Here is a 25,474-nt window from a genome sequence, read left to right on the forward strand (position 1 = left end):
TCAGTAGGAGCAGCAGCACAGCAGGACCCAGAGGTGGTCTGGGGATCGAGCCCCATTTGTCCTGTGGCACAGCACCTGCAGGACGAGTGCCAGATGAGCTCCAGAGGTCCCCAGAGGTGCCTTCCAACCTCCGCCATTTTGCGATTCAGGGATATTTTATTAACAATTTGCACATATCACAGATAAAAGCAGTTCAGTAACTCGCTCATTCACCTGCCACAAGCTTTCCCACTGAGACTCATATCCTTACCTCTAGAAAAAAAAAAAAAAAAAAACACAAACAAACAGCAGGGGAAAGATGCTTGGGAAACACAAATATCCCATTCAGGGAACCTTCCCACAGGGCTTTACTAAGCCAACGTGGGCCTTGTTTGAAGGGCAATGGGTTAAAAGTTAATGGCTTTCATGGACCAAAGGGCTTTTCAAGAAGCCTCATCCTCCAGACAAGACTTCTGAGTTTGACCCTGAGCTGTATCTCTGAGGGTAAATACTCGGTGTGAATGGAGCTGAATACCACAAGGAGCTCTGCATTGCTCACGCTGTCCCACCATCAGATCTCTGTCTGTAACGGGAGGCAGGATTTAACAAAAGTTTCTGCAGCCTTTTATTTTGGAATAGCCAGGTTTATGATTTTTCAAGTTTACCATCTCCACGAAGCAGCAAATACATCCTCCATTGTCCTACAGGAGCTTCCTAGCGTGCAGAGGCTGATAAGGTGCAGGAATTATCGAGCAGCTCTAGCAGAGTCCCAAGGCAGACAACTTCAGGCACACCAGATAAGGAGGCAGGCACAAAAAGATATCAGGAAGATCTTGCATTTGTTTGAAGCTTGGGAGCCTGGCTATCTTTCAGTTGCAGATCCTCGAAACGTGGCATTTCTTGTCTATCTGATCCATAACGAGTTGGTTTTGAAGAGCCAGCAGTTGGTTAGAAAAGACACTGCAGTGTTAAGGGGTTTGCAGAATTTCTTTCCTGACATAAAAGCCAGTTAATGGCAAAATAAAATTGAGTAGCATAATTGAATTTATTGTCTAGCAGCGACGTAACTGAAAGGCAGCGGTAATGTCAACTGATAAGAAAAAGTAGAATTAATTGAGAAGTTTTCTTCTCTTTCCACACATCCCACAAATACAACTTGCACCATTTTTTGCTGCTATACAACGAGAGGAAATGCCTCCTAAATCAAGTTCTGATCACTTCAGGCTTCTTTACACCGCAATACTTCGCAATCCATTTTCCCAGAATGTTTCAGAAGATGAAGTGCTTAAGGTTGTTGGGTTTAACAGCCTATAAATATTCTTCCCCTATTTCTACACATAGACCAAGGGGGATTAAAACACTGTGTCCCACTAGACTGCTCCAATTTCTAGATGATACCCTACAATTAATCCTGTTCCTAGGGAGTTTCAATTGGATGTCCATACCGATACCGACCTCTTTGGCTGAAAACCATGCTTTTTTTTTTTTTTTTTTTTAAACAGCAAGCAGAAATAGTCCTTTTAAAGCAAAATCCCCAAACACGTCAAAAGAAAATGTGAAAGAGCATGCACAGTTCAGAGCTTAAACTCTTGTGGCTAAAAGGAACAAAAGGAATCAGTGTTACTTCCAAAATTCCTCCGGTGCCTCACGGCATTCCAGGCATAGCTGGCGGTTTCTACCGACAAACCTCATTTTTGCCAGCTCACCCCCCCCCCCCAAAAAAAAAAAAGGCCTGAAAAACAAGAACTTGGGCAGAACAGCAGCTCTGTGGGTTTGGGGTATTTTCCAGCCAGAGCTAAGTTTCCTGGATTGTCCCGGCCACGTTCAAGCGGTGCGCGCATCCCATAAAGCCATGTTATGACAAGGGGATTACAACTTGGTCCTTCTGTTTGTAAACACTTGGATGTCAGGATGCTATTGTGCTCTGGAGAATGTTTGGTGAACATCCAGTACCCAGACTCTCAATTACCATTGTGCATTGGACTATTTTTTAATAAAGCCTGCTGCAGCTAGCATTTTATAACCGGTGGAGGGGGGGCGGGAAGAAACCTCTTGTGGTTTGGCGGCGCTTTAACTCCACCGATGGACTTCCAGATGGGAACACCAAGCTCCCGGGTCCGGGATGTGGTGAAAAACCCTTCCTGCCTCTAGGCCAGCTGCACAAATTGCTTAAATCCCAGGAAAGCAGCCCAGGAGCTGTGTGATGAGCTCCCGAAGAGGCAGACAGCTCGGATGGGTGTACTTACAGCGTGTACAGCATTGCACACGTGAAAATCTTCTGGATTTCATCAGAGCTGCCCCAAACACTGCAGCACCCAGCAACTGGCTCTCTGCTTTCTTCCTCCCTTGAAAACCAGAAATCCCTTTTGGCTGGGACATTAGAATCTAACAGCTAATTATTTATTTTTTTCTCTCCTTACTCGATTATTGCCTAAAAGCATCCACGTGCAGAGCTTCTCATTTGACTGTGAAGGTGGTTTTTGTTTTTAAAAGCATTTTACTTCCCAAACAGATGATTCTCAGCCTGTCCCTTTCACTTTCCCCAAACCACAAGCTCTCATTTCTAAGAGGATCTAAGCCTTCCAGCTCAAAGCTTTGTTCACACCAGTAGTCCTAGTTCCTGTCAATGTCCAGAATTAACCTAAAAAGAATGCAGAATTAACCTGCAATGAATGCAGAAACCATGTCACGAAGTCCCGATGTCAGAACAGCACCATTCTGGGATATTTTTAGCTTTTTTTTTTTTTTGAGCAAGTTGACAATTCACCATGCAGGAAACGCTGCAAAAACTGTGTTCAGCCCTCCCTACCTCTTCCTTCTTCACTGTCAGATTTTAAGGTGCCCACCTTTAAATTGTAGGTTTTTCCTCGAAAAAGTACAAGGAATATGTTTTCCTTGGGTGGCAAGTTTACAAGAGCTCACATGACAAACACAAATGTTTGAATTCTGTATCAACAGTTTATTCAACTCTGCAATCAAATACACCAAGAATATTCAAAGAGGGGAAAAAGACTTTAAACACAAAGAGCATTTTCACCATAAATTTAACACAGAGCATCCTGAGAGGCCTTCCCAGCATCACACAGCCATGCCATACGTCTACACCTTGTATTTCTGACCTCAGCATGGGCATTCATTATGGCACAGCCACCAAGACAGAGGACCCAGTACCGACTCTCCTGGGAAAAACCTTTCAAAGCAACTTTTTCTGCATCCATTTTCAGTCACCTGGAGCATTTTGGAAAGATTTGCCTTTCTTCTCACTGGAAAATTATCTCAAGGCCTACCGCAACTCCTTGATGCAAGGCGTTTTTTCTTACAGACTCAGCAAAAGGGAGAAAGCTGGAGCAAGCCACCGTGATGTCTGTACCACCGAGAGACAGAAACTGCATGGGACAGCCCTCCCAGGGCCCTCCCTGCCCTTGTGCACGGCTGGAGAAGTATCAATGCCCCCTTCCTTCGGAAAGGAAAACTTGCTGACATCCACAGAAGTTTCTATGGAGAGTCTACGGGTAGCTGGGAGTAGAAAATAAAGGTGGGAAAGAGGGACAGAGACAGGAGCACGACCATGCACTTCCTTTATCATTTGCCAAAAATAATAAAAAATAATAATAATCTATACCTCTCAAGCCTCAGACCAGGAAGAAGAAGAAAAAGAATAGCCCGTGATAAAGAGTACGAGCCACTCACAGCAGTACGAACGCATCTGGAGTCATACAGGCACCAAGCCTCCAGTGCAGCCGAGCAGCTCTCCCCCCTCACCATCGCTGCAAGTTGCAGAAATGGCCACAAGGTCTCTTCAACGCAGAGGTGGTGCATGCAGAGCGTCCATAACATTTTGGTAATGTTTGCTGTTTCTTTTAAATGTTCACTAACTCCCTCTAAACACAGTGTGTGGAAGAGGTGTCTATTCTATGGTTAAGTGCATCTGAGTGCTTGCTAATTCCGTATCTCCTCTTTCCACTGAATTCCCTCAGATATGAATAAATTCCATATTCTAATACCTACTAGTACACATTTTCTGTTGTCCACATCCCTCAGTCATTTATCTCATGATTACCCATGCGGTTCATATTAGATAGCCACAAAGGCTGCAGCTGAGGAAACACCTTCCAGCTTGGTGGGCTAAACAGCAAGTCAAACTGCCTCCATCAACTTGTCTTCCACTTCCAAAAATTTACCTTCTTGTCTTCAAATAACATCTTCCTCAAGGGGATGCCTGTCTGAGGAGGCAAGCAGACAACATCTGAAAGAGCTGCAGTTCAACAGAGACAATTGTTGTGGCCGTCTTTTGTAAAGAACTCGACCTCAATGGTGTGCTGGGTGCACACCCAACGTATTTCCGAGGTTGGGAACTTCGTTGGATATACTATCCAGTTTCTGAACCTCTGTGCCGTTTCAGCATCCCTGGGTGTTTGGGTGTTCAAGAGCACATGCACGGTGCCCAAGTTTATACCTCGGAGCCATTTTCGGTGCCTCCAGAACTAGGCAGCTGCTCTGCAAAGGGTTATTGTCAACTGGCAAGTCTATGCACGGCGTGTTTTGGATCCAGCTCCGCGTTAGGGGAGTCAAGCAGTATTTAAAACTATACGCACGCTGGAAATCACAAATGATGTTGATCTATTTGCGTAGGGGGGGGAAGAGAAGGGCTGCAGGCAGAAAGGTTTGGTCATTAGCATAAGAGATAATTGTCTTGCTTCCATGGTTCAGTAACTGCCTGAATTTCCTTATTTCAGCACGTACACATTCCACGATGATAGCGATAAGGAAAAGGTTGTTGCACAACCTCTATGTGCTATCAGCCCATTGATGCCCAAGGAGCCTGGGGGGTAAGAGAACAGCACGATGTGTCTGAACTGCTCTATAAAACGCAGTCTGAGCACAGCAGCTTGTCAACACACCGGCATCTCAAAAACAGCACTTTAAGAAAGTCTTCATGTGTTAGGAGCTTCAATCATTTGCCTACAGTAAGATAAGCATTCATATCTTTCAAAACAAAAAGTGTTAGACTATCTTTTGCTCTTCCCAAGAGCACAGACTACACACCTCCCCTCCCCTCCGACCACCACCCTCTCAGTAGTGTCTGTATTCCTCCGATCCATTTCGGCAAACTCCACTCACTGATAACAGCACGATAATACAGCAGGCAGCCATCAATACCTGCTCTGACATTTGCCAGATGCTGAACGTCAACAGAAACATGAAATATTTGGCATGCACTGATACGTTACTTCTTGTTCACGAAGATTTCAACCCTTTTTACCCAGTACTTTTTCTACCCAAATTCACTCAAACAGTTCAGCAGCTGCAAACTCAGTGTTAACAAAAGATGTTAAGAAGGGATTGCTTCCCTCACCTATCCATAATCCTGCTATGAAAAGGAGGAATAATTTTCTGTTGACGTTGTTCCAAACTATAATATTCTCTCAGGACTGCAACCTGACTACGAGATTACCTGGCATGAGGAAATAAAATTTTTGTCTGTTTTTTTTGGGTAAAATTTTTGCATCAAGATGCTCTTCTGCCTGCCATGGTAAAGAAATCCTCATCCTCAGTGCAGCATTCAAACCCAGTGGGTGGCATCCCTGCCCATGGCAGGGGGTAGAACGGGATGAGCTTTAAGGCAGGTCCCTTCCAACCCGAGCTGCTCCAGGACTCGGAAATCAGCTGCTCTTTTCCCAGCACGTGGGTGGGAAGTCTTTGGGGAGAATAAGCTGTAATTGACCTGCTTGCTGAAAAGGAAAGGGAAAATGCAGCGTATTATGAAAATTAGAGGCAAGCCTTCCCCATGACAGCTCAGCTCTCATGTCCCATATATGCCTTGCTAATGGCTCCGGACTGCTGGAACAAAATGTCATAGTGCTCCAGGCAAACACTTAATTCTCTTAAACCTAGAGCTGCACAAAAGCGAATAGTATAAAGAACTTGTTTTGAAAACAACAACATAAAAAAGAGTCTTTGGAATGAAAATGGGAGACGGAGCCCTGGAGGTTAGAGGGTGAAGCCTTGCGGGCTCACGATGTGTACGGCACGGACAAGGGGCAGATGAATGCACAGCCACAGCGTCAGCAAGGCCCCAAGGTGCTGCAGCCCTTAGCAGGACTAAAACACCGCCTGTGTACTTAGCATTTCCATTTCCTTCTCTTTGCAGAATTTCTTCAGCATCTGGGGGGAGAAGCCCAAACTATTTCTGCCTGAGTGCTACCAATTCGCCGTAGCATTTCCCCGTGCCCTTAAATTTCCTAAATTCAGCTTTTGTCCCAAAGAGAAACTGACTTATCTGCTTTGTCTATTCTTCTCCCTCCCACCTCGGCAAATCTCCGTGGCCATTTTTAAGTGTAGGAAATATTTGGTGAACTATTCTTGACTCATCATACCACGTAACTATTTCAAAGCACTGCAGTTCTCTCATGCCCACTGCGTTCCAGCTGAAAGCTCTCATTTGGGGAGCCAGATAATCCTGAAATATTTAACGGGGAAGGTCATTTTGAATAATCTTTTATTCTGTACTTCTTGTTCCAACAATCTTTATTTATATATAAAAAAAATCTTTCACTGAACACTTGTACCAGCACCCATCACCTTCAAAACCACATATGGCAGTTGCTTAAGGGCTTGTACGCTATTTTTGGTAATTTATTCATGCTGAAAAGATAAATAAATCAGTAACGTGGATTAGCAAAGACGCACAACTAGTGGTACCAATTGCAGAAGCCACAACGTAGATAATGTAAAAGCATCTGGCCGCAAATTAATTCAGAAATTACCTAGCTGGAAGAGGCATTGTAGCTGAGGTTGGTAACGTTATATATATCCGTTTCGGCTGACAAAACATCCTTCCAGAGAGTATCGCCTACAGCGCTGTAGGGAGCAATTGCGGATTAAGTTATCATTTCGCAGATTTGGCAAGGGTTCAGGTACTCAGCAAGGTGAAACACGCACCGTGCGCCACCAGTTATCCCTTTTACCCAAATAAACGGTGTCAGACTGAATCCCCACCGGGTGCTTTCCTGCCAGCCGACCTCCTGCGCTCTGGACTCTGGCCAACAGCCTGTGGGATCTTAGCTCCAGGGCTGTCCTGCTGCAGGGGGAGGAATAAGCTCCCCTGGGACAAGAACACAGCTCCCAGTGCCCCTAGCAGGCACCGAGACAGTGCCAACAACAGCCCTGCGATCTGGTATCGGCTTGGAATACATACGTGAAATAATACCTGAATACGGGTCACACAATGAGAAGTGACCCAGAGGCATTGCCCGTGGATTTTCGGAAAACCCAGCAGCACACCTCTCATCCCTTAAGGCCACAAAGATGATATGGGGCCTGGAGCAGCTCCCCTGCGAGGAAAGGCTGAGACACCTGGGAACTGTTCAGCCTGGAGAAGAGAAGACTGAGAGGGGATCTTAGCAATGTCTATAAATACCTGAGGTGTGGGAGACAGAGGGACTTGGCCAACCTCTTTTCAGTGGTCTGTGGGGACAGGACAAGGGGCAATGGCCACAAAATGGAGCCCAGGAAGTTCCGCACCACCATGCGAAAGAACTTCTTCCCGGTGAGGGTGACGGAGCACTGGGACAGGCTGCCCAGGGAGGTTGTGGGGTCTCCTTCTCTGGAGACATTCAAGGCCCGTCTGGACGCCTGCCTGGGCAGCCTGCTCTAGGGAACTGCTTTGGCAGGGGGGTTGGACCTGATGATCTCTGAAAGTCCCTTCCAACCCCTACAACTCTGTGATCCCCCCCCCCCCAAGCAAACCTCTCATCCCCCAGCAGCTTCGAGGCACCTCTAGGCCAAGGTCAGAGGCGCTGCTGAGTGCGCAGCAGCTGCCAACCAGATTTCCTCCTTCCTCGCTCTTATCGCTAATTACTTACTTCTAAGAGCTTCTCACAGGCAACACCATCTATTTGCTTCCTGCACTCCTCTTACCACTGAGCTGTTTATCTCCCCAGCAGGCCTTTTCCTTTGAAATCCCTTTCAACGCCTCTCCCTCCAAAAAGCTGTCAGCCTAAAAAGGAGCCTTCGACCTTTTCACAACGCTGTTTCTGACGCAAAAAGCATTCGTGGCTGTAGATACTTTAAAAAGAAGTCCTTTTCATGACAGACTTACATGTGTGCTGAATGACACAGGCTAATTAAAAGTTCTTTGTGTGTTCAAATGTCCTGGGCTCCAAGGACGGAGTTACGAGGCTATTAGGTACCGATCCCTCCACTTACCATAGAAAGAACCTCAAAAGGGATTTGGCAAAATGTCCTGAAAACCAGGGAGCCACGGAGCTGGCTGACACAAAATACTGCACGAGCAAGCCTTAATTTGGCCACAGTGACCAAACACACAGCACCTCCAGGACAGATGCTGCATCAGTCGTGAATTCAAAGCTCAGAAGATTTTTCTGGGCTAAAGCATCCACAACGTCCAATCTTGGCTAACAACAATTGTTTGGCTTTTCTGGGAACATTGCCATAATAAAATAGCTTTACATGAAGTCCTAGTGAACTGAGCGATCAATCACCGAGAAACTGAGACCCGAGTGCTGGTTCCCACTGTCAGGAATGATGAATGCCAAACGCGTGCACAGGCGCTGCAGAAAACGTAGGAATAGCTCACGTCTCACCGCTGCCAGCGTGCTGCAGCCCTGTAAGATGTTCATTTGTTAAAACTGTCAGTGCTCTAGAAGAAGGGGGAATCTGCTCTCGAAATAGCTTCTGGTCTGGTGGTACAGAGGTGGTTTTCACCTTCTTTGTAAAAGCTATAGAAAAAAAGGTTTTGTGAAGTGTCACCAGTCAATTCTGCCATAAGGTATTGTAATTAAAGGGGGGAAAGAACCCAAGAGCCCAGAGGATCAACCACATTGTTTTGTTGTACCCTTATAAAACTTATTGCTCATACTTCTTAACTCTTCTTCTAAATGTGCAACTCTTAAAAATAATTCTATTGTTACTAAAAGCCTGGAGTCACAAGCAAACGCAGTGTTATTTCTTTATGAAGTGAATGCAGATGCAGCATATGTTCGAGGTGGGCACAACACTCTCTGCAAAAGACTGAAAGTCTGGAAGTCCAAAACCCTAAAACAAGAAAAATGTCAGCTCTAACCTCACATGTGAACTAGTGTTTACCTCCACGCACTGCTCTTTTCTTTCACAGTAGCCTCTAACAGCAGATACTTGCTAGCAGCAATCAGCTGGTTTCGCTTAAGCTTCTCTTTTCCTTTCCCAGCTTTCTGTTTGGGATACAGCGTGTACACCATGCGGAAAAGTGTTTAATATTTTGTGGTCTCCATGATTATTTCCATAATAGTGTGGTAATTCATTAATCTGATGTACGCAGTTGAGCCTTGTCTTTTCCTCAAACACACCCGGAGGTGATACCACATTCGTCGGCTCCTGATGCCAGGTCTGTGTTGGGAAGGAGCTATTTTAAGTCTGCTGCTGTACGATTCACAGCCAGATGCTGGTATTCATAAACAGTAAGGAGAAGTAAGGCTTTCACATGTCCCAGGGAGCCAAATGAGGGTTTCTGCTGAATTCTACCTTTGAACTTCTAAATTCCCTGCTGGTTGTCTCCCAGAAACTTCTTGCTTTTCGATGCAACTTGTTGCCTGCTTGCCTGCGATTCGTATGGGACAGCACATGCAAAAGCACTCAATAGCACACAATCGTGATTTAGCACTTTTCACAGCAGCATGGCTCCAAAAAATAATAAAAACAGATGTTCCTACACATATCTCAAGAACTACTCTTAATTAAACAGGCACATCACTGAGAAAAGCATTATTTTTGCTAATGATAAACCAAATTTAGAGATTTCATATATGCTAAATGATACCTGCAGTTTATCTGAATTACAAAAAGCAGTTATGAGCATCTACGTTGAGAAATAGGCAGGCTCTGGAATCCCCATGGATGAACAGGACCTACCTCTCCTCCAACAATTTGAAGCAACAAACACACATTTTGTTTCTCCAAATCTAAAAGACATCAGACAAGTTTGAGAAGCCAACAGCCAAAACCCAAGTTTTCTGCTAGTGTGAAACTACACAATACAGCTAACGCTTAATGCACGATACTTTGTCTGGGATGACAAATCATGAGCCATAAATCAAATACACACTTCTAGAAATGTCACGGCTGGATTCCGTGGTTACTGGATCATCCACGCGAATTCACAAGGCAGTTTCCCAATCAGACTGAAAAAAAGAAAAAACAGCGAAGTGCTTGGGAACATAACTCAACGTGGAATTTCAAAGTCAGCCGTCCTCTTTCCAATTTGTATCATTACCAGTTAAACTATTTGGCAATAAGAAACAAGCAGGTTGTAACCAAAAAGATTATATCCCTTCCCATTCAAGTTTAAATGCTACATAGGGCAGGCAGAGAAACTCAAATGGGCAGCAGCTGCAGCTCCTTACTGTTAGACCACGTACATCAGTTAAACCCAAGTCTTCATTTCCACCTGGATGTTTTCCCAATTGCAACACCCCCCCAAACTGTGCAGATGTATCAAGCAAGTCACATGCCACTTCCATACAAAATAAAAAAAAGCCACACGCACAACTTGCTTAAAAGGAAATTATTATCCTCAAGGTCTACCTGTGTTTTGGTGGAGGCTAGGAAAAGGAAAGAGGGCTCTCCAAGAGGAAGTTATCGCATGGAAGTGGACTGGTGGCCCCGCCAAAAATAAACTGGAGTGTGTTTGCAGATCAGCTGTTCCACAGAGCTCACACTCCCTAACACTACAGAACACCAAAAATTCATAATAGCAATTAATGTGGTGGGAAAAACAAACAAACAAAAAAAACCCACAAAACAGTACTTGTGATTAGCACACAAACAAGTTTGTTGTACCCCACCAACTCCACCAGCTAGCAGGTATTTTAAGACAGAAACTGAAAATCTGCAGCGTAAAGGAGAAGACAACATGTAGTTATTATTTCCTAACGGAACATAGAAGGGGAGGAAAGGAAAAAAAAAAACACACAACAAATGAAACCCGACAGCCAGAAGGTCTGCCAAAATTATCTTGGAGAGTTACCGCATTGTTTATTTCATCTGGAGCCCAGGGCTGAGATTCGGGAGACGCACAGATCCCGTGGTTAAATCATTTTAAACAGCCCTGTCTGTACTTTCCTTTTCCAGATTCCCCACTCGTGCTGGCAAGAGCACGATGCAAACCTCAGTGCCAATGGCTGGAGCTATAGCGAGAAAGAAGTCAAGTTACTTAGCTACTATAGCACCTACAAATGGTTTCCAGTAGATCTTCTTTCTTCTTCAGACCCTTTAGCAGCCGTGCATGATACTCATGCCCACCTCTTACCATCAGTCCTAAAAACCCAGGTTGAAAACAACTCATTTGGATGTGCTTTCTCATCCCTCCTCCTCCTGCCAGCAGGAAACACGACTGGAGAATCTGTTACCTCGCAGGCAGGTGGGGAGATTACCCAAGGTCAGCTGCTCCGGGATGAAGCCTGTATTGCTACAGAAACGATTTGTTAGCAGTTGTTTTCCCCAAAACACAGCCCTGAAATAAAAAAAAAAAAAAAAAGAAGTATTTCCCTCCAGCATTTTTTGCAAAAGGACAAAACCTAGTAGCTTGCTTTGATAAAAACCACCAAACACATGTGAAATTAATATCAGACGTTCAGATAAAAGCCTGTGGACATCACAGGAACTGAACATAACAGATGACAAAGTATATAAGAGGAAAGAGGAGCAAAGGGAAATTCATATAAAGATCACATGCTCCAGCTGAGTAAGTTCCTCAGAAATCAGACTTCAGCATATCGCCTTGCTGTCCCCAGCTACTGCTTGATTTTAATGGATGAGCTATCTTAACCGATTTTGGGGTTATTTAACCAGCATTTTTTTCTTGGAACCACCTTCAATTATGAGGCTTTAACACGTGAAATGCTCAGCCATGTAAACACAATTATTTTTCTGTACAGAAAACCTGCTTTAGGACAGCTGTGCTCAAAAGGAGAATTCACAAGCAGCAATACCCTGAGAAGTTATGAATTTCTCTACTGCATTTAGTTTTCTGCAATATTATGTGCATGTTTGCTGTACCCTGCAGAACAAGAGGTGTTGCATTTCTAGAACCACTACAGGAAAGCAACTGTGTAAAACGAACGTCAGAGATTGTCAATTTATTGACAGCATTTAAAAGAGAAACGAACTGCAAAAAAACTTCTGCTTGGCTCCTTCATGTAGCTTCCACACCGGGCCATGTATTTTATGTCTACCTGTTGAGTGACACGAAACCAAACATATGCAGAAAGGATATACTAAAATCTAAGTATTCAGACATATACAGGAGAACGATGACAGCTTTTAGGTAAGTCAGTTCTGTGCCTTAATCAACCTGACAGTATTCCCTTCCGCTCATTACTGTTCTGCAGCCAGCGTAACAAAGCAGACAAGATGTCTAATTAGCATAATTTGGCCACTCTGGCTTAGAAAATCCCTAAGTGTTCGCTCGTGCAGCTGATTGAATGAGGCTGTCCAAGCATAACCACAAACAGAGAAAGGATGCTGGATATCCAATTTTGTCATTTGATGCCACAAAAGCCAGGACACCGTGATAAAGTTTCCCTCTGCAGGTACTACGGTGACAGTTACCACCGTGCTAGCATTGCCCATGCTCTCAGAATAGTTCAAGCTTGGTTTCGTAACCAGCTCCCAAAAGAACCGAGTCACGCAGACGTTCGCGGTGCTATTTTAGGCACAGGATGGAGAAGAGCAGTGTGAAGATGGGGCGTCACACCCAAGTGCTTTGTGTAAGTAAGTCGATAGCAGCTTCTTACCGTGCTTCACTTAACTGCAGCGCAACGTGGAGTTTGCTGTCCTAACTCCTTGCTCGCAGGGCTGCAACGTGAGCTGTCACTGCCAGGACAAGCACAGGATAAGCAGAGGCATCGGTCCTCGCCAGCAACCTGCTCTCACTCTAGTTCCTGCAGTGTTGGAGTGAATGGGACAATGCAATGCACTGCTGCTATTGTGCTGGTTAACAGAAGTGACCAGGAATTCAGTCCCCGGTGAACAATGACCCTTACAGAAATGCTACGCTTATAAATCAGAAGGAGGGGAGAGGTTCTGTACAGTTCTCCCCCCCACACCCGCAAAATACAATCCAAAAATTAGTATTTTTGCAGATCTGGCATGGCATGAAGGAATGCAGCTTCACCTTCCCGGCTGATCGCGCTGTCCGACACCACGCAGAGTCAGGTGTGAGCCTGACTAAAACCAGAGAGGTTTTTAGGCTTTCCAAAGTCTGTGCAGGAAAGAATTCAAACACACTTGGCCCACGCAGAAGAGCTTCAAACCACGCTGTTTGTGTTTGGCTGTATGTTAAAAGCCAGCACCTGAAAAGACCTTCCCTTGCTTCCAGCTCCCTCCTTACCCCTCTCTTTTTTTCCTTGAACTTTGATTTTCCCATCAGCAATTTCACGACTGAACGCTCCCAGAGGAAGAGCTGGGCCGTGCAGTGCCAAACATGCAAGTTTCCATTTATTGTTCCCCAGAATGAGAGGAAAATGCAGCCTCTCCAAGTACAACACGCTGCTTCAAACACTACATTTGCCTTCCAGAGTTGAAAGGGAAAGAAATCTGGTTAAAACATGACTTGCAAAAAGAAAGGAAGCAAAAATATGTTAGAAGGCTTAAAGCCATATTGTCAGAGATTGCTTGAAAGGCTGCCAACGCTGCAACTCCCCACAGCTTTTTGGAAATAAATACGCACTACAAACTCAAAGAATACCTGATACGACTTTTAGCTGCACCACAGTTTCAAGTAGGATTCTGATACCAAAAGCTTTCAAAACTCTCGAGCCCTTCTGTAAGATTTTCAAAGCTTGTGCCAAGCCCAGGCTTCCCTTCAGACATCAGGCAATTGCCTTTGCCCAAAATCACCGAGCAAACCCATCAGAAATTAGCAGCAGAAAATCATATCTCTTAACGTCTTCACCAAGTCATCTAGTTTTTTCCAATGGGGACAGTCCTTAAGTCCAACTGCTGAGCGGATTTTCTCCAGTGACTTACGAGCACTTCAGAGAGACTCAACGCCTTTCAAATATCACACAACCCCTCGTAGCACGCGTTCATTGGAATGAAAACCACAAAGTACACCTCTAAACATGATTGTATTTCATGCAAAGAAAGCCTTAATTCAAAATAAGCCTGCTTAGTTTAATTAATCAGCCTGGAGATTGTATTTATCAGTTGGCAGCACACGCTGAAGCAAGCTGTCTTTCACGCCCAGTAAACTGGCTTGCTGTGCAATGCTTTAGGTTGTTAAGCGTGGCTATCAAACTATCACAGCATATAGATATGAGTCAAAAAAATCTACATTCAGGTTTTACAAAGCTTCCATTACACAGTGGTCGGGTCTGTGAGTGCATTTGTCACCTGCTTCAACGGCGTTAATCCAGCTACCTGCTTTATCACAAACCACACAAAACCCGTATGATTTAAATGTGAAGCTTTTCTTTTTCCTTTCTCAGTAACAGAAAAGCACGGAGAGCCTCTTGAAGCCTCTTGCATTGTTCCCGCTGTATGGCTTCGATAAAGGGGAATGGTAACTTACCCGAGGCTGCGTTTGTTGGCAGCAGGGACAGAGCTCGGAGGCTTCCTTTATCCTCCCTCCCCACTACATGTTTTATGGCCTGTCATGCCAATCTAAGGAAGAGGGTTTCACAACACAAGTCATTTTGTCTAGCATCTAAGAGCTTTTAGAAAGAAGGCAGGAGGAGGGAGGCTGTATTTCTTGGACCTCGTAGCAGTGCTTGCCCTGCTTTCTCCCAAATCAAGCCTTCCTTTCAGCCGCCGAGTTAACTGAGGTTCGTTCACTGACGCCAACACAACCAGCTTGTCGAACGGGGATGAACAGAGGCTTCAAGGAGGATGCTAGACACGGTCACACAGCCTGTGTAAAAGCTGATTTCAATGCAGTCACAGCTTAGTGTGCAATAAAAGTGAATCCGTTCAATACGCCACTTACCTTTCATACCTGCTCTGTAACCACGCACGGCACTGTAAAATTACTACCCGTCATGCCCTCGACATATTCAGAGGAATTAAAGCTAGACAGATGTTAAAGCAAGACAGGTAAGCTGACCCCGTAACACCAGCTGCACGGTTATACCCCTCACCTTGTGCTTGGCCACCCCAGCTCCTTCTGGCCAAGGCTCTGCTGCTTGTAAACCAGAGCCCCCCGCTCCCTGCGGCACATCGCTCCAACAGCGCATAGCCTCTGCCGTTACAAAACGGATGTGTAATTCCCAATTTGTGTTTCTCTAGTCTCAGGCTTTTGAGCACTTAGTTCTTAAGACATCTTTCCCTTTTCACAACGCAACTTCCCAAGACGATGACCAGACTTTCATGAAAGCCACGTGGTAGCTCCAACACGTGAAGTACTTCACCATTTATGTTATGCATATAAGAGACCCTTCAGTCTCTAAAGCCTATGACATGAAGACGTATTTGGGCAAAAAGTAGAAATTTAAGCAGTGGGACAAATACATGCAGTCAGCAGGTATCATACCCCAAACATCACATTTTATACTCAACCTTATGGTAAGGGGTCTTCTACTTCTAAACCTTTACATCAATAAGCAAATCCAAAATAAAAAATAATAAAAAAAAACAACTAAAGGATAAGCAGCTAAAGCCATTTCATATTACTGACCTAAAACTATGTGACAAAGACTTCTGTTTTGTATCGGGTTTGTACCAGGGGACTAAATGTTTTACTGAACAATTCTAAAAAATTCCCAGAGTGAAACACAGACAGCAAGGAGCAGCTACGCAAGGCTGCAGCTCAGAAAACAGTTTTCTTTTCATAGAATGACTGGTGCCAAGCAAACAAACCCCCCTCACTTTCAAATAGCAAAGGCTAGAAATTAAAATTCTTCCTAGTTTTTGGCTGTTGGCTAAATAGAAAGTCTGCCAACCTGCACGTCATCTTTCTGCCACGGACAGGGCAACAGCGATACCCCACTGGAGCAGGGAACCCCAAACGAGCAGTGACCATCTTCTACGGTATCAGACCAGTCTGGAGTGCCAGCAGATCAGCACACAACATCAGTAAACAAGCAGGATAAGGTAGAAGAGGGAAAATAACGAAATAATATTGCTTAAACTGCTAGAAAACATCGCTGTGGTTTCAGACAACTCAATGCCCCCTATTTCCCACGTGAGACTCACAGCTGAAGTGAGCGATGTCAAACCAGCATCGCCCTGGGCTGACACCAGTTATCAGTGGTCTGTCTCCCACTACAGTAAGTAGTCTGCGATGATCAAAAATATGGTTTCTACCCACATCAGATCCTCAACCGCTTCTAATTAAAACCCTGATAAAACAGAGCACGCCATCCCGAAGTGATAGATGAGACAAGCACGGTATTTTTGCATTGCTGCCTCTGCGCGCAAGGCCTCCCTTTAATCACTGGAAATAAGTTATAAAACGTGACGACATTAAAAGAAAAAATTAATGTAAAGACAATTCAATCCAGCCTATCGCACGAAGCACGTGGGGAGATGAATTTGGCTTCCCCACAAGTGAAGAAAAGCGCAGCCCAGGAGGATCACGCACACCGCCAAACTCCCGGGCAGAGAATACAAGGTGGGTTATAATAAAGCGCTTTTAAAAACAAGGGATCTGAGCCATGAAAAGTGAGTGTTTACAGGAAGGAACCTGGATCCTACTGCTGTCGAAGCAAAGTCACTTTGAAGTTCTCCACGGCTGCATTGTTCCGACTGGTAAACGGCAAGACAAACTTTCCGGGGGGGGGGGTCCTCCAAGACTCCCAGCTATTTTATAGCTTCAGGGAGAGGTGTCAGCCAGCAGGCAGAATTGTCACGTACTCGCTTCCCTCTGTTGATTCCATGAAAGATTCCAAATTATTGGTTAAGTAGCTCCAAATTACTAAAACATTAACAGCACCTGTGGTCACGCAAGGCAGGCACATCGGGGCAGAGGAATCGTGTCCTCCAAAAAGGGAGGATCCACCTGAGATGACAGAAGATGCTGTTTTCTCCTAGGCAACGCTAAAGGTTGGGGTTGGTCTTCTGTAACTTAAATAAGCACCCCGTACATGGAAGTTCAAGGGTGGAAAGGTGATATTCAGACTCAGTAAGGGCCAAAAAGGGGATGACTTGGCTCAGAAGAGCAGCGCTCAGAGGCACAAGCACGGGCAGCTTACGCCCATCACGTTTGCAGGACGTGTGGTGAAACAGTGGCTACAGACCACAGGTAACACCAGGGATTCGGAGGGGTATAGGATGCGTACATATATATACACATCCCCTACAGCAACGGTTCTCATCGGCGTGGGGCGTGCAACACACCTCAGGAACCACAGGAGCAGCCCAAACGTGGATATCAGAAAATCGCCGAGATGTTGGGTGAGACAAAGCCCAACCGAGGCATTCCTCCCGATCCTTGTTCCTTCGACGGGCATCCTTCCCAAAGCCATTCTGAAAAGCTTAGGAGACTATTTACTTCCTTTAAAATTTGGACAACGTACAAACCTCCTAGCCAGCCTCACGCATTGGCTTGGTGTTACAACTACAGCACAGCATTCAACAACTGCCTCCAACCCCTAAAATTAGTAACTGATCCACAGACAAGAACGTTTCAGCAGGAATGAGATCTCCACTCCCCACAACACTACAGAAAGACGACTGCAGTCTTGATGATGCAGCAAAGCAGAAGATAACCTGCAGAAGATCTGGGATATGTGAATACAAACCAATACACAGCATTTTATCTTCTTTTTAAGATAGGAAAGAAAAAGCAGTCGTTTTCTGCTCCTTCACAGACCAAGAAATGGTACATCTTCCCCCTAGTAGGGTGATGTATACACACAGGAATTAATTCCGCAGAAATTTGTTCCTGAAGTAACACAATTGTCCAAAAGTGAAGGTGATACCTTACCACAAGGTCAGTGCTGCTCTTTGCTTCCACCGTTCATAAGCTATTTCTTTCCTTTCTTGAGAGCAACTGTAAGAAACTGATTTAAATAAGCTGTTGCTTCTCCTGCCATTCCTTCCTATTGCTTTTAAAGGTAACAACGATCCAGGTATTTGTTTTTGTTATGCAGCACACACTACTGGACTAAACACCTTTACAATACAAAACAAAACAAAACGTAGAAGTTCACAAACAATTCAGAAAACAGCCACTCTGCAGAGTCAGTTCAATCAGGCAGGCGATCCTGACAGATCTGCTTTGTGTTGAGGCTGCTTCAGCCACCTGGTCAAAAAACAACACCATGACAAAAGCACAAGTCACTCCAAGGTGAGCTTTTAAGAATATTTCGGGGTCCTTCCCCACCTGCCACTCAAACACCTTGAACAGGAGGGTTTGACACAGGGAGGAAACCCTGTGGTGCCTTCAGATGCACCATCAGGATGGGTTTTCTTGCAACGTTTAGCATGCAGGACGAGAAAAAGGCTACAAAGCAGGTATTGCAAAGGGGAAGCTATAATTTAAATATACTCACTTGGTTTAGCAATTAAAAAGATTCCCTGCAAGCATCAATGGCATGAGGCTCCCATAAGAACAGGCTGCAACGGCTTGGAACTCAGCTAATTCAATGAGGTTTCCTTCTGAGGAAGGACAAAGATCTGCTGTACTCCTATCTTCATTACACATTTTACTTACTGCATTTAAAAGGACTGAATTTTTAAAATAAGTTTTAAAAGGTCTTCACATGGCATGGTTTAAAACACAATTAATTTAGGAATTGCTTCAGTGTATGATTTCTGCTCCTGTTTGAGGTCACATAAACAGATAATTTTCAAGCCTGAACATAAACTCGTTATATTTCATTACATTACCGATTAAAAATGTGCTCAAAACCTTCAGTTATAATCTCAATCATAATCATTTGCAAAACAGCAGAGAGATTTAAGTTATGGCCATTTTATTATTATTTTAAATAAACAGATGGGGAAGACAGCAAGAGAAAAACCACTGTTACATCGTAATTAGTTTCCAGTTGGCCTGGAGGTGCCAGGACGGACTAAGTTATCAAATCAGTTTCTTTCTGATAAAAATTAATTTCATTTTTCTGCAAGGATGGATTTCGTTAATGCACTTCCCCAAAGAATCAAGCTCTTCCTAAGCATTAACCCTGACAATAAACAAGGATTAATGACTTTTGTGCAGCTTGGCAACATTTTTTGAATTTGTTAGAGCCAATAAAATCTTCAGAACAAAATCTGCTGAAATTCACAGCAAATCTAAGGCACAGACCTGAACAAACCCCATGGATTCCTAGATGCTGATCTACCTAACCCGCAGCATCTAAGTGAACATATTCCAATTCCAGCCTCTCCTTTCTAACACGTTGCTTCACAGCCTCTTCATCCTACAAGCTTTTGGAGGTACAGACTTCACCTTTGCAGGTATCAGTACAATGCTCTGCATTAAGATCTAAGCATCTCTGTCTGGGCACTGTGAGCAGCAGCTGCTGCGGGGCAGACTGCTTTCTCAGTCTGAGGGTGCACAGTGCTGCAAACACTGCTAATATATTATTAGGGAGCATAAAATCCCGTGCAAATCTTCTCAGGAACAGGAACATGTCTGGCATATTGTCAAGGTTCAAGGATGCAAGCAGCAGTTAATGTTCAAAGTGCAAAGTATTTCAATATCCACGATTAAATTGGGCTCTTACATTTTGTTATTAATATCTCCCTCCCTTCTATCACAAGATTTGGGGACGCATTAATTCTGGACTAAGATATCTGACTACCTATAACACAAATATTCCTATTATTAGAAAAGACAACTCCATTATAACATGGAGTATGGCAAATTTTGCTAAAGGTTGAAATCTTAGAATTACCCTAGAAGACAGGCATACCGTCTCCTCCTCAGATGACAACTAATGGAAGGAAAAAAAAAAAAATCCGTGATCATTTAGGACAAGAGGATCGCAGGAATTACCCCAGAGACGCACTGGGGAGGGCAAACCCAGCAGCGTGAGCCCAGCAGGGCAGTATGGCTTTGCTGTGAGCTGCCTGCACGAAAGCAAACCTTGGCTGCTTGTCGCCCACGTCCAACCCTGACAGCACCACCTGCAATACCGTCGTTACAAATGCAAGCATGTCAAGGAAGCTCACGAGCTTAATTTAAGGTATTTTTACGAATTATTTCCCAGCTAGTGACTTTCAGAATAATCTACATGCTGTTTACATTGGGTGCTACAGAAGATGATTTTGGAGCGGGTAACTGAATTTAGGAACCGATAGAGGGAAGAAATAGGAAATTTGGTTTTCCCCTCCGGAAACGAAAGCTACTTCCACATTTACTGTGGAAGCAGAAAAACCCCACATTTCTGTGTACCCCCCACATGAAATCTCAGCCTCTGAACATCAGCACTATCTCACATGATATCCGCAATACTAAGGCTTGCCCAGCCTCTATTCAAAACCCAGCAGGTCTCACGATGCTTCCTCGGCCAAGTCTGCAGACAACTGAGATGCTGGATCTCTGCCACCGAAGGAACTGCTCATACGATACATGATTAAAAACACCAAAGGATCAACGTCCCACCTCCATTGCTTAGGAAGGCTGAAACCTTTCCCTTCCTTCAAAGCTTTTTTTTTCTTGTCCAGGAGCCAAAGCAGCCACAGCTCAGAGACAAGAAACAAATATCACTGAGGCAAAAGCATTCAGCTTGAGCTGGAATTTCTTTGGGTCCCATTCCAGACTGAGGTATCAACTCCTTTTTTATTTAAAAAAAAAAAAAAAAAAAAGGAATTCAATGTCTACATTTCATGATCATGACTCACTTTTTAGTTTCTGGATGGATGCAATTAATTATAACTTACCGAGAGGTTAAGACCTCCATCTTTATAATGACCTCTTCCAAATTAACTTACAATTAACTGCATCGCTACAGCCTTGAGAATGAACCTCTCGCTTTCCACATAATTATAGGTCCAAATAGACAGGGACAGCTGGTATTTACATAGAGTACTGCCAGCTCGGTCGCCACATCTCTGCAAGGTAGGTGTTTTCTGAAGTCTACCACTCCGAATAAGCTCGCTCCTCAACAGTCCACAAACAACTTCTGGTTTTATTCATGGGCAGAGCTCCACGAGCTGCCCTTGGAGGTGTTCACAAGCCATCTGGACGTGCTCCAACTCCAGGAGACCTTGCTTGAGCAGGGCGGTTGGACCAGATGACCTCCAGAGGTCCCTGCCAACCCCAGCCAGCTGGGACCAGTAACCCCCGTCCTTTGGGAGGGAATCGGTGCCAGGACCTTACCTGGGAGAGAACAACCCCAGAAACCTCAGTGGGGACTGAGCACAGAGAAGGAAAACACAGGTGAGGAAACGTTTGTTTACAAACCATGCAACATCCTTAGCTCGAGAGCCGACCACCTTTTTCAGGAGAGGCTGTGCCAGGATATACATCCCGTGTTACTGAGCTGTTTCCCCTTGTGTTGCCTTCAGAGGCGTGCATCCTACGTAGGCACGAGGCTGCTCATCGCCAGCAGAGCCCACGGCAGGGAGGACGCTGCTCCGCCAGCTCCCAGACCCGTGGCGAAGTGCTGCGGCGGTGATTCAGCAGGCAGAAACGTGCTCACCCCGCACCGCTCGTAGCCCTGCATTACAACATGAACCCGTCACGGCTCTGCCACCCTGGTGTAATTCTTGTAAGTTCTTGCCGTCGCTGCAATTGGATTAAATTCTTCGAAGCAGCAAAGAAAGGTATTTTAGTGGTGGCAGGAAGAGATAACAACTCTCTGCAAACTCTGCAGGCAGCAGTTGCACGCTGGAGCAAAGCAAGGATGTAAGGTTTTAGCACGAAGTTACTGCATGACTTACTTGTCGGCAGCGCAGGTACTAAGTTAGCAAGCTTGTAGGCGGTAGAGACGCTTGTAAGTCTCATCTAAGTGGTTTCAGCGGATTAGCAAAGCAACCAGCTAATTGCTTCCTCCCAGAACCATCCCTATTTCTTTCTTCTGCCACGAAGTTTGCATACGCTTTTTTTCTTCCTCCACACCTCTAAAGTGTTTTATTTTTCTGCTCGGCACACTGTAAATCTTCCTTCCTGTGGTACCACGGCTGCAAGCTCTGCAAAGTCATCACCTCCAGCTGCACTTTCACAAAGAAACCAGAGCTTTATGGGCTACGAGACGAAGCCCTGCTGGAGACGTGCCAGTCAAAGAGCTCAGAAGAGCAGAGAGCGTTCACGCCAGGAAAAGACTGGGCAGGAGAATAAAACCACTGATATTTCCCTTTCTAATCAGCGTTATTCACATTAGGTAAATTATTATTTTTTTTTTTTTTACAAGTACCTTTGTTTCCAAGTATAAATGAAATTCAGATCATAAACGTGTATAAATAACACTTAAAAATGCAGAGCTGAAAGGCTCATCACTGAAGGGCTATTCAGATAAAAGCCGGGTGGATATCCTATTTCTTCGTTTTGTTAATCTGATCAGCACTGTAGAGCTACTTCTGCTGAAGAACAGAACAAAATGCTGGCAAAAGTCTGTGAACCCTGAGGAGAAAGAAAGAAAATTGGATTGTGCTTTGCAAAAGGCTGGAAGTAAGTGGCCTAGCCTAAAAACCTCAGACAATACACATTGACTTGTGGGGTTTCTTTTCAGCACTACCACAATATAGACCCCAAGTTCTGGTCCAACTGAGCTATGTGACCTAATTAGTTACATACCAGCACAAGAAGCTTCCTACATTTAAACAAAAAAAGACAATACACACCACAAAAATACCCAACCAAGACAAAAAATAAAAACCCCAAACCGAAAACCACCCTCCTGAAGCAATAAAAAACCACCTTCTCCAAACAATAAAACCTTTCTCACATTAGATAACAACCAAGAAAATGGAAAAAATGCTAGATTTTAGGGGCTGCAAATGGAAAAAGAAGGAATCTGTGGCGATTATCCTACAGCCAGATAAGTGCAGAGCAGAGCTGAGACCCAAATCCACCAGTGCAGCCCCTGGCCTTACAAGAAGTCCATCCTTCCTCTCCCCAGGCACATTAAAAGTTCAGCTCTCTTCCTTCACATTCATTTGGATAAAAAACATCACTACTTAACCTGACTGCCTCTGTCCCAAAGGAAAGCTCATCGGACAATTGTGCTTTGCTTTTTTTGTAGGATGGTATGTGCTTATCCAAGCTGTCTTAAAGGTAAATGTACTAACTGAAATGTTATATCACATATTCCCACAGCACCGAATGCTGAACTCACACCGTAACAGTCCATGGGAAGCCAAACTTGATATTATCCAACTTTATCCTGCCCTAGACCAAAAGAACAGATAAAGAGAAGTTATCTTCATGTAAATTAGAACCAGGGGAGAATAGTCTAGTATCTCTATTTAAAAAAAATAAATAGGAAAAGGCAACAACAACTAACACTTAGAGTGCCTTTTAGGACGAGGCCACGAGCTGCCCTACCTCTGCTGCTCCCTTCCAGGAGGACAGACATTCCACCCCACGGGGATGGGTGCTGCCTGTGCAAGAGCAGCAGATGCTGCATTCCTGCAGCCCTAGCTCATGGAAAACAAAAACAAAAATACCGACAAGATGTTGATTCATATAACCAGAGACAGAGGCTGCTTTCTCACCTCCTCCTATCTCTTTGCCATCTGAAATTAAAATTGGTAAATATCAACTGGAAAAGCAAATCCTGAGGTGCTGCAGCAATTGCAGGTTTCCCTTCTCTTATTGTAAAAGCTTGAAAACAAAGAAACGATTTCCTCTGAATTCAGCAGTGTTATTTCCAACTGTACAGAGCCATAAGATGGTGACAGAACCAGGCTAACCCCTTTAAACGTAATTCAGCATCAGCTGTATGCATCATCTTTTGAACTTCCACCTCTAATTTACCACCACCGCCACAAAATAATAATAATGTATAGTAATACATAATAATAGCATATTACTATAATAATAAAGTTACCTCAAATCGATACACACAACTCCAAAAACTTGTTCAAAGTTCCTCAGGACAATGATGATAAGAGACTAAAAGGTACGAGGTTTCTCCTTTTCTTCCCTTCCCATATCAAGACCGTAAATAGTTTAGAAAGCAAACCCTGACAGTTTTTGTATTCCATTCTCCAAAACTTAAGGAGTTGAGAAGAGTCAATGTGGTACTGTCTGCCTATGTATTCTAGTTGACCATAAAAGTCAACACCACTAATATTGTGACATTTATTATTTATTATATTTATGATGTATTATTTAACCAGCTTCCCAGAAGACCACCAAAGCTCAGGTTAGCACGGGATGCCAGATACTCAACCTCAACACTCAGATTAGCTTATCCCAAATTAGCTTGAGGGATACATCTACACAACCTAAACTGACTGCAGCAAAGACGGTTACGAAATGTTCAGCATGAACAAAGTTATTCTGGCTACTGCTAATCAATCACACTGGAAGCAAAAATATTTTTTCTTGCATATCTCATGAATATACGCATCTGAGATAGAGATTTTGGAGTTTAATCTCTAAAATCCTCAGAAGAAAATTGGTAGGCAAAAAAATAGTTTAAGTAGTTTAACACACTTTCAAATATGTGTATTTAGGTGCTGCTCTTAAAACTGGTAACTTGACCAGCATGAAACCACGCAGAACCCATTTTATAGTCTAACCTCATGAAGCATTATTATTGAAGAGTTGAGAATTAAGAAGGAATAATTCCACAAAAGTGCTCACAGCTGCAGCATCTATTCACAGCACTGCAGGCACACCTGGGGCTTGCTCCCCTACCTGTTCCTTTTTCCTGCAGTGTATGGCCCTATCTTTCTTGATTTGTTAACAGTAAATATGCTTTAAAGCCTTTAGGTCTTCTGTTAACCTATTAAATCAACACAATAAATAAATATTTTGAACTTAAAGATCAGCTTTCATCACCTATCCAGCATTTTGTTCCGTTCACGCTGTCGGAACGGCTCAGGACTATTTGCTAGTGTTGCTTCTTTATTTTCATATATTCAGTTTTCACTCCATTTCTACCATTTTGAAGAATTACTACAGCCAAATCAAATATTATGCCCTTTCAAATTATTTTCATAAGAGAGAAACTTACACTGCAGTGAAGTCAACAAACCCTATTGGGCTAAACTGGAAAACACTGGGTCAGATCCTAATTCCATCAAAAGTGAAGTTTGAGCCAAACTGCCACCAACTCTTCCCAAAGCCAATGGATTTGTCTGTACTAACCTGGGCGTTTAACAAGTCAAAAAGACAACTAACTCATCATAGTCTCCTTGAAGCTTCAATGGCCTGATATTTGAAGCTTCAGATACAGCCTGGCTTTAAAAACAAAACCATAGACAAGTTCTCTCAAAATTGTTATGAATATTGAAATAAAAGCTCCATTCCAGTGAAATATTTAACACGTTCATTCTTGTAGTTTTGATATGCCACACAAGGGGCTCTCCTCTTATTTTTTTTCTTCACTCTGGGAACCGACCCTGACTGCTGGTTTGCAACGGGAAGGGATTGCAAATTGCT

General features: G+C 44.0%; 1 protein-coding gene across 4 annotated transcripts in view; it reads right to left on the reverse strand.

The window, feature by feature from the left end:
• KIF13B (kinesin family member 13B) overlaps positions 1-25,474 on the reverse strand; it is a 124,740-nt gene that overhangs the window by 80,444 nt on the left and 18,822 nt on the right. Inside the window, exon 1 of one of the 4 annotated variants that reach the window (XM_035563551.2) lies at positions 21,805-21,989. The exons of the other annotated variants lie outside the window; for them this stretch is intronic. The gene's annotated coding sequence lies outside the window, so the exon portion shown is untranslated. Of the gene's footprint in view, positions 1-21,804; positions 21,990-25,474 lie in introns of those variants that run through there. 4 annotated transcript variants of the gene reach the window in all.

Source organism: Cygnus atratus, chromosome 3 (assembly GCF_013377495.2).
Source record: "Cygnus atratus isolate AKBS03 ecotype Queensland, Australia chromosome 3, CAtr_DNAZoo_HiC_assembly, whole genome shotgun sequence".
Lineage (NCBI taxonomy): Eukaryota > Metazoa > Chordata > Aves > Anseriformes > Anatidae > Cygnus > Cygnus atratus.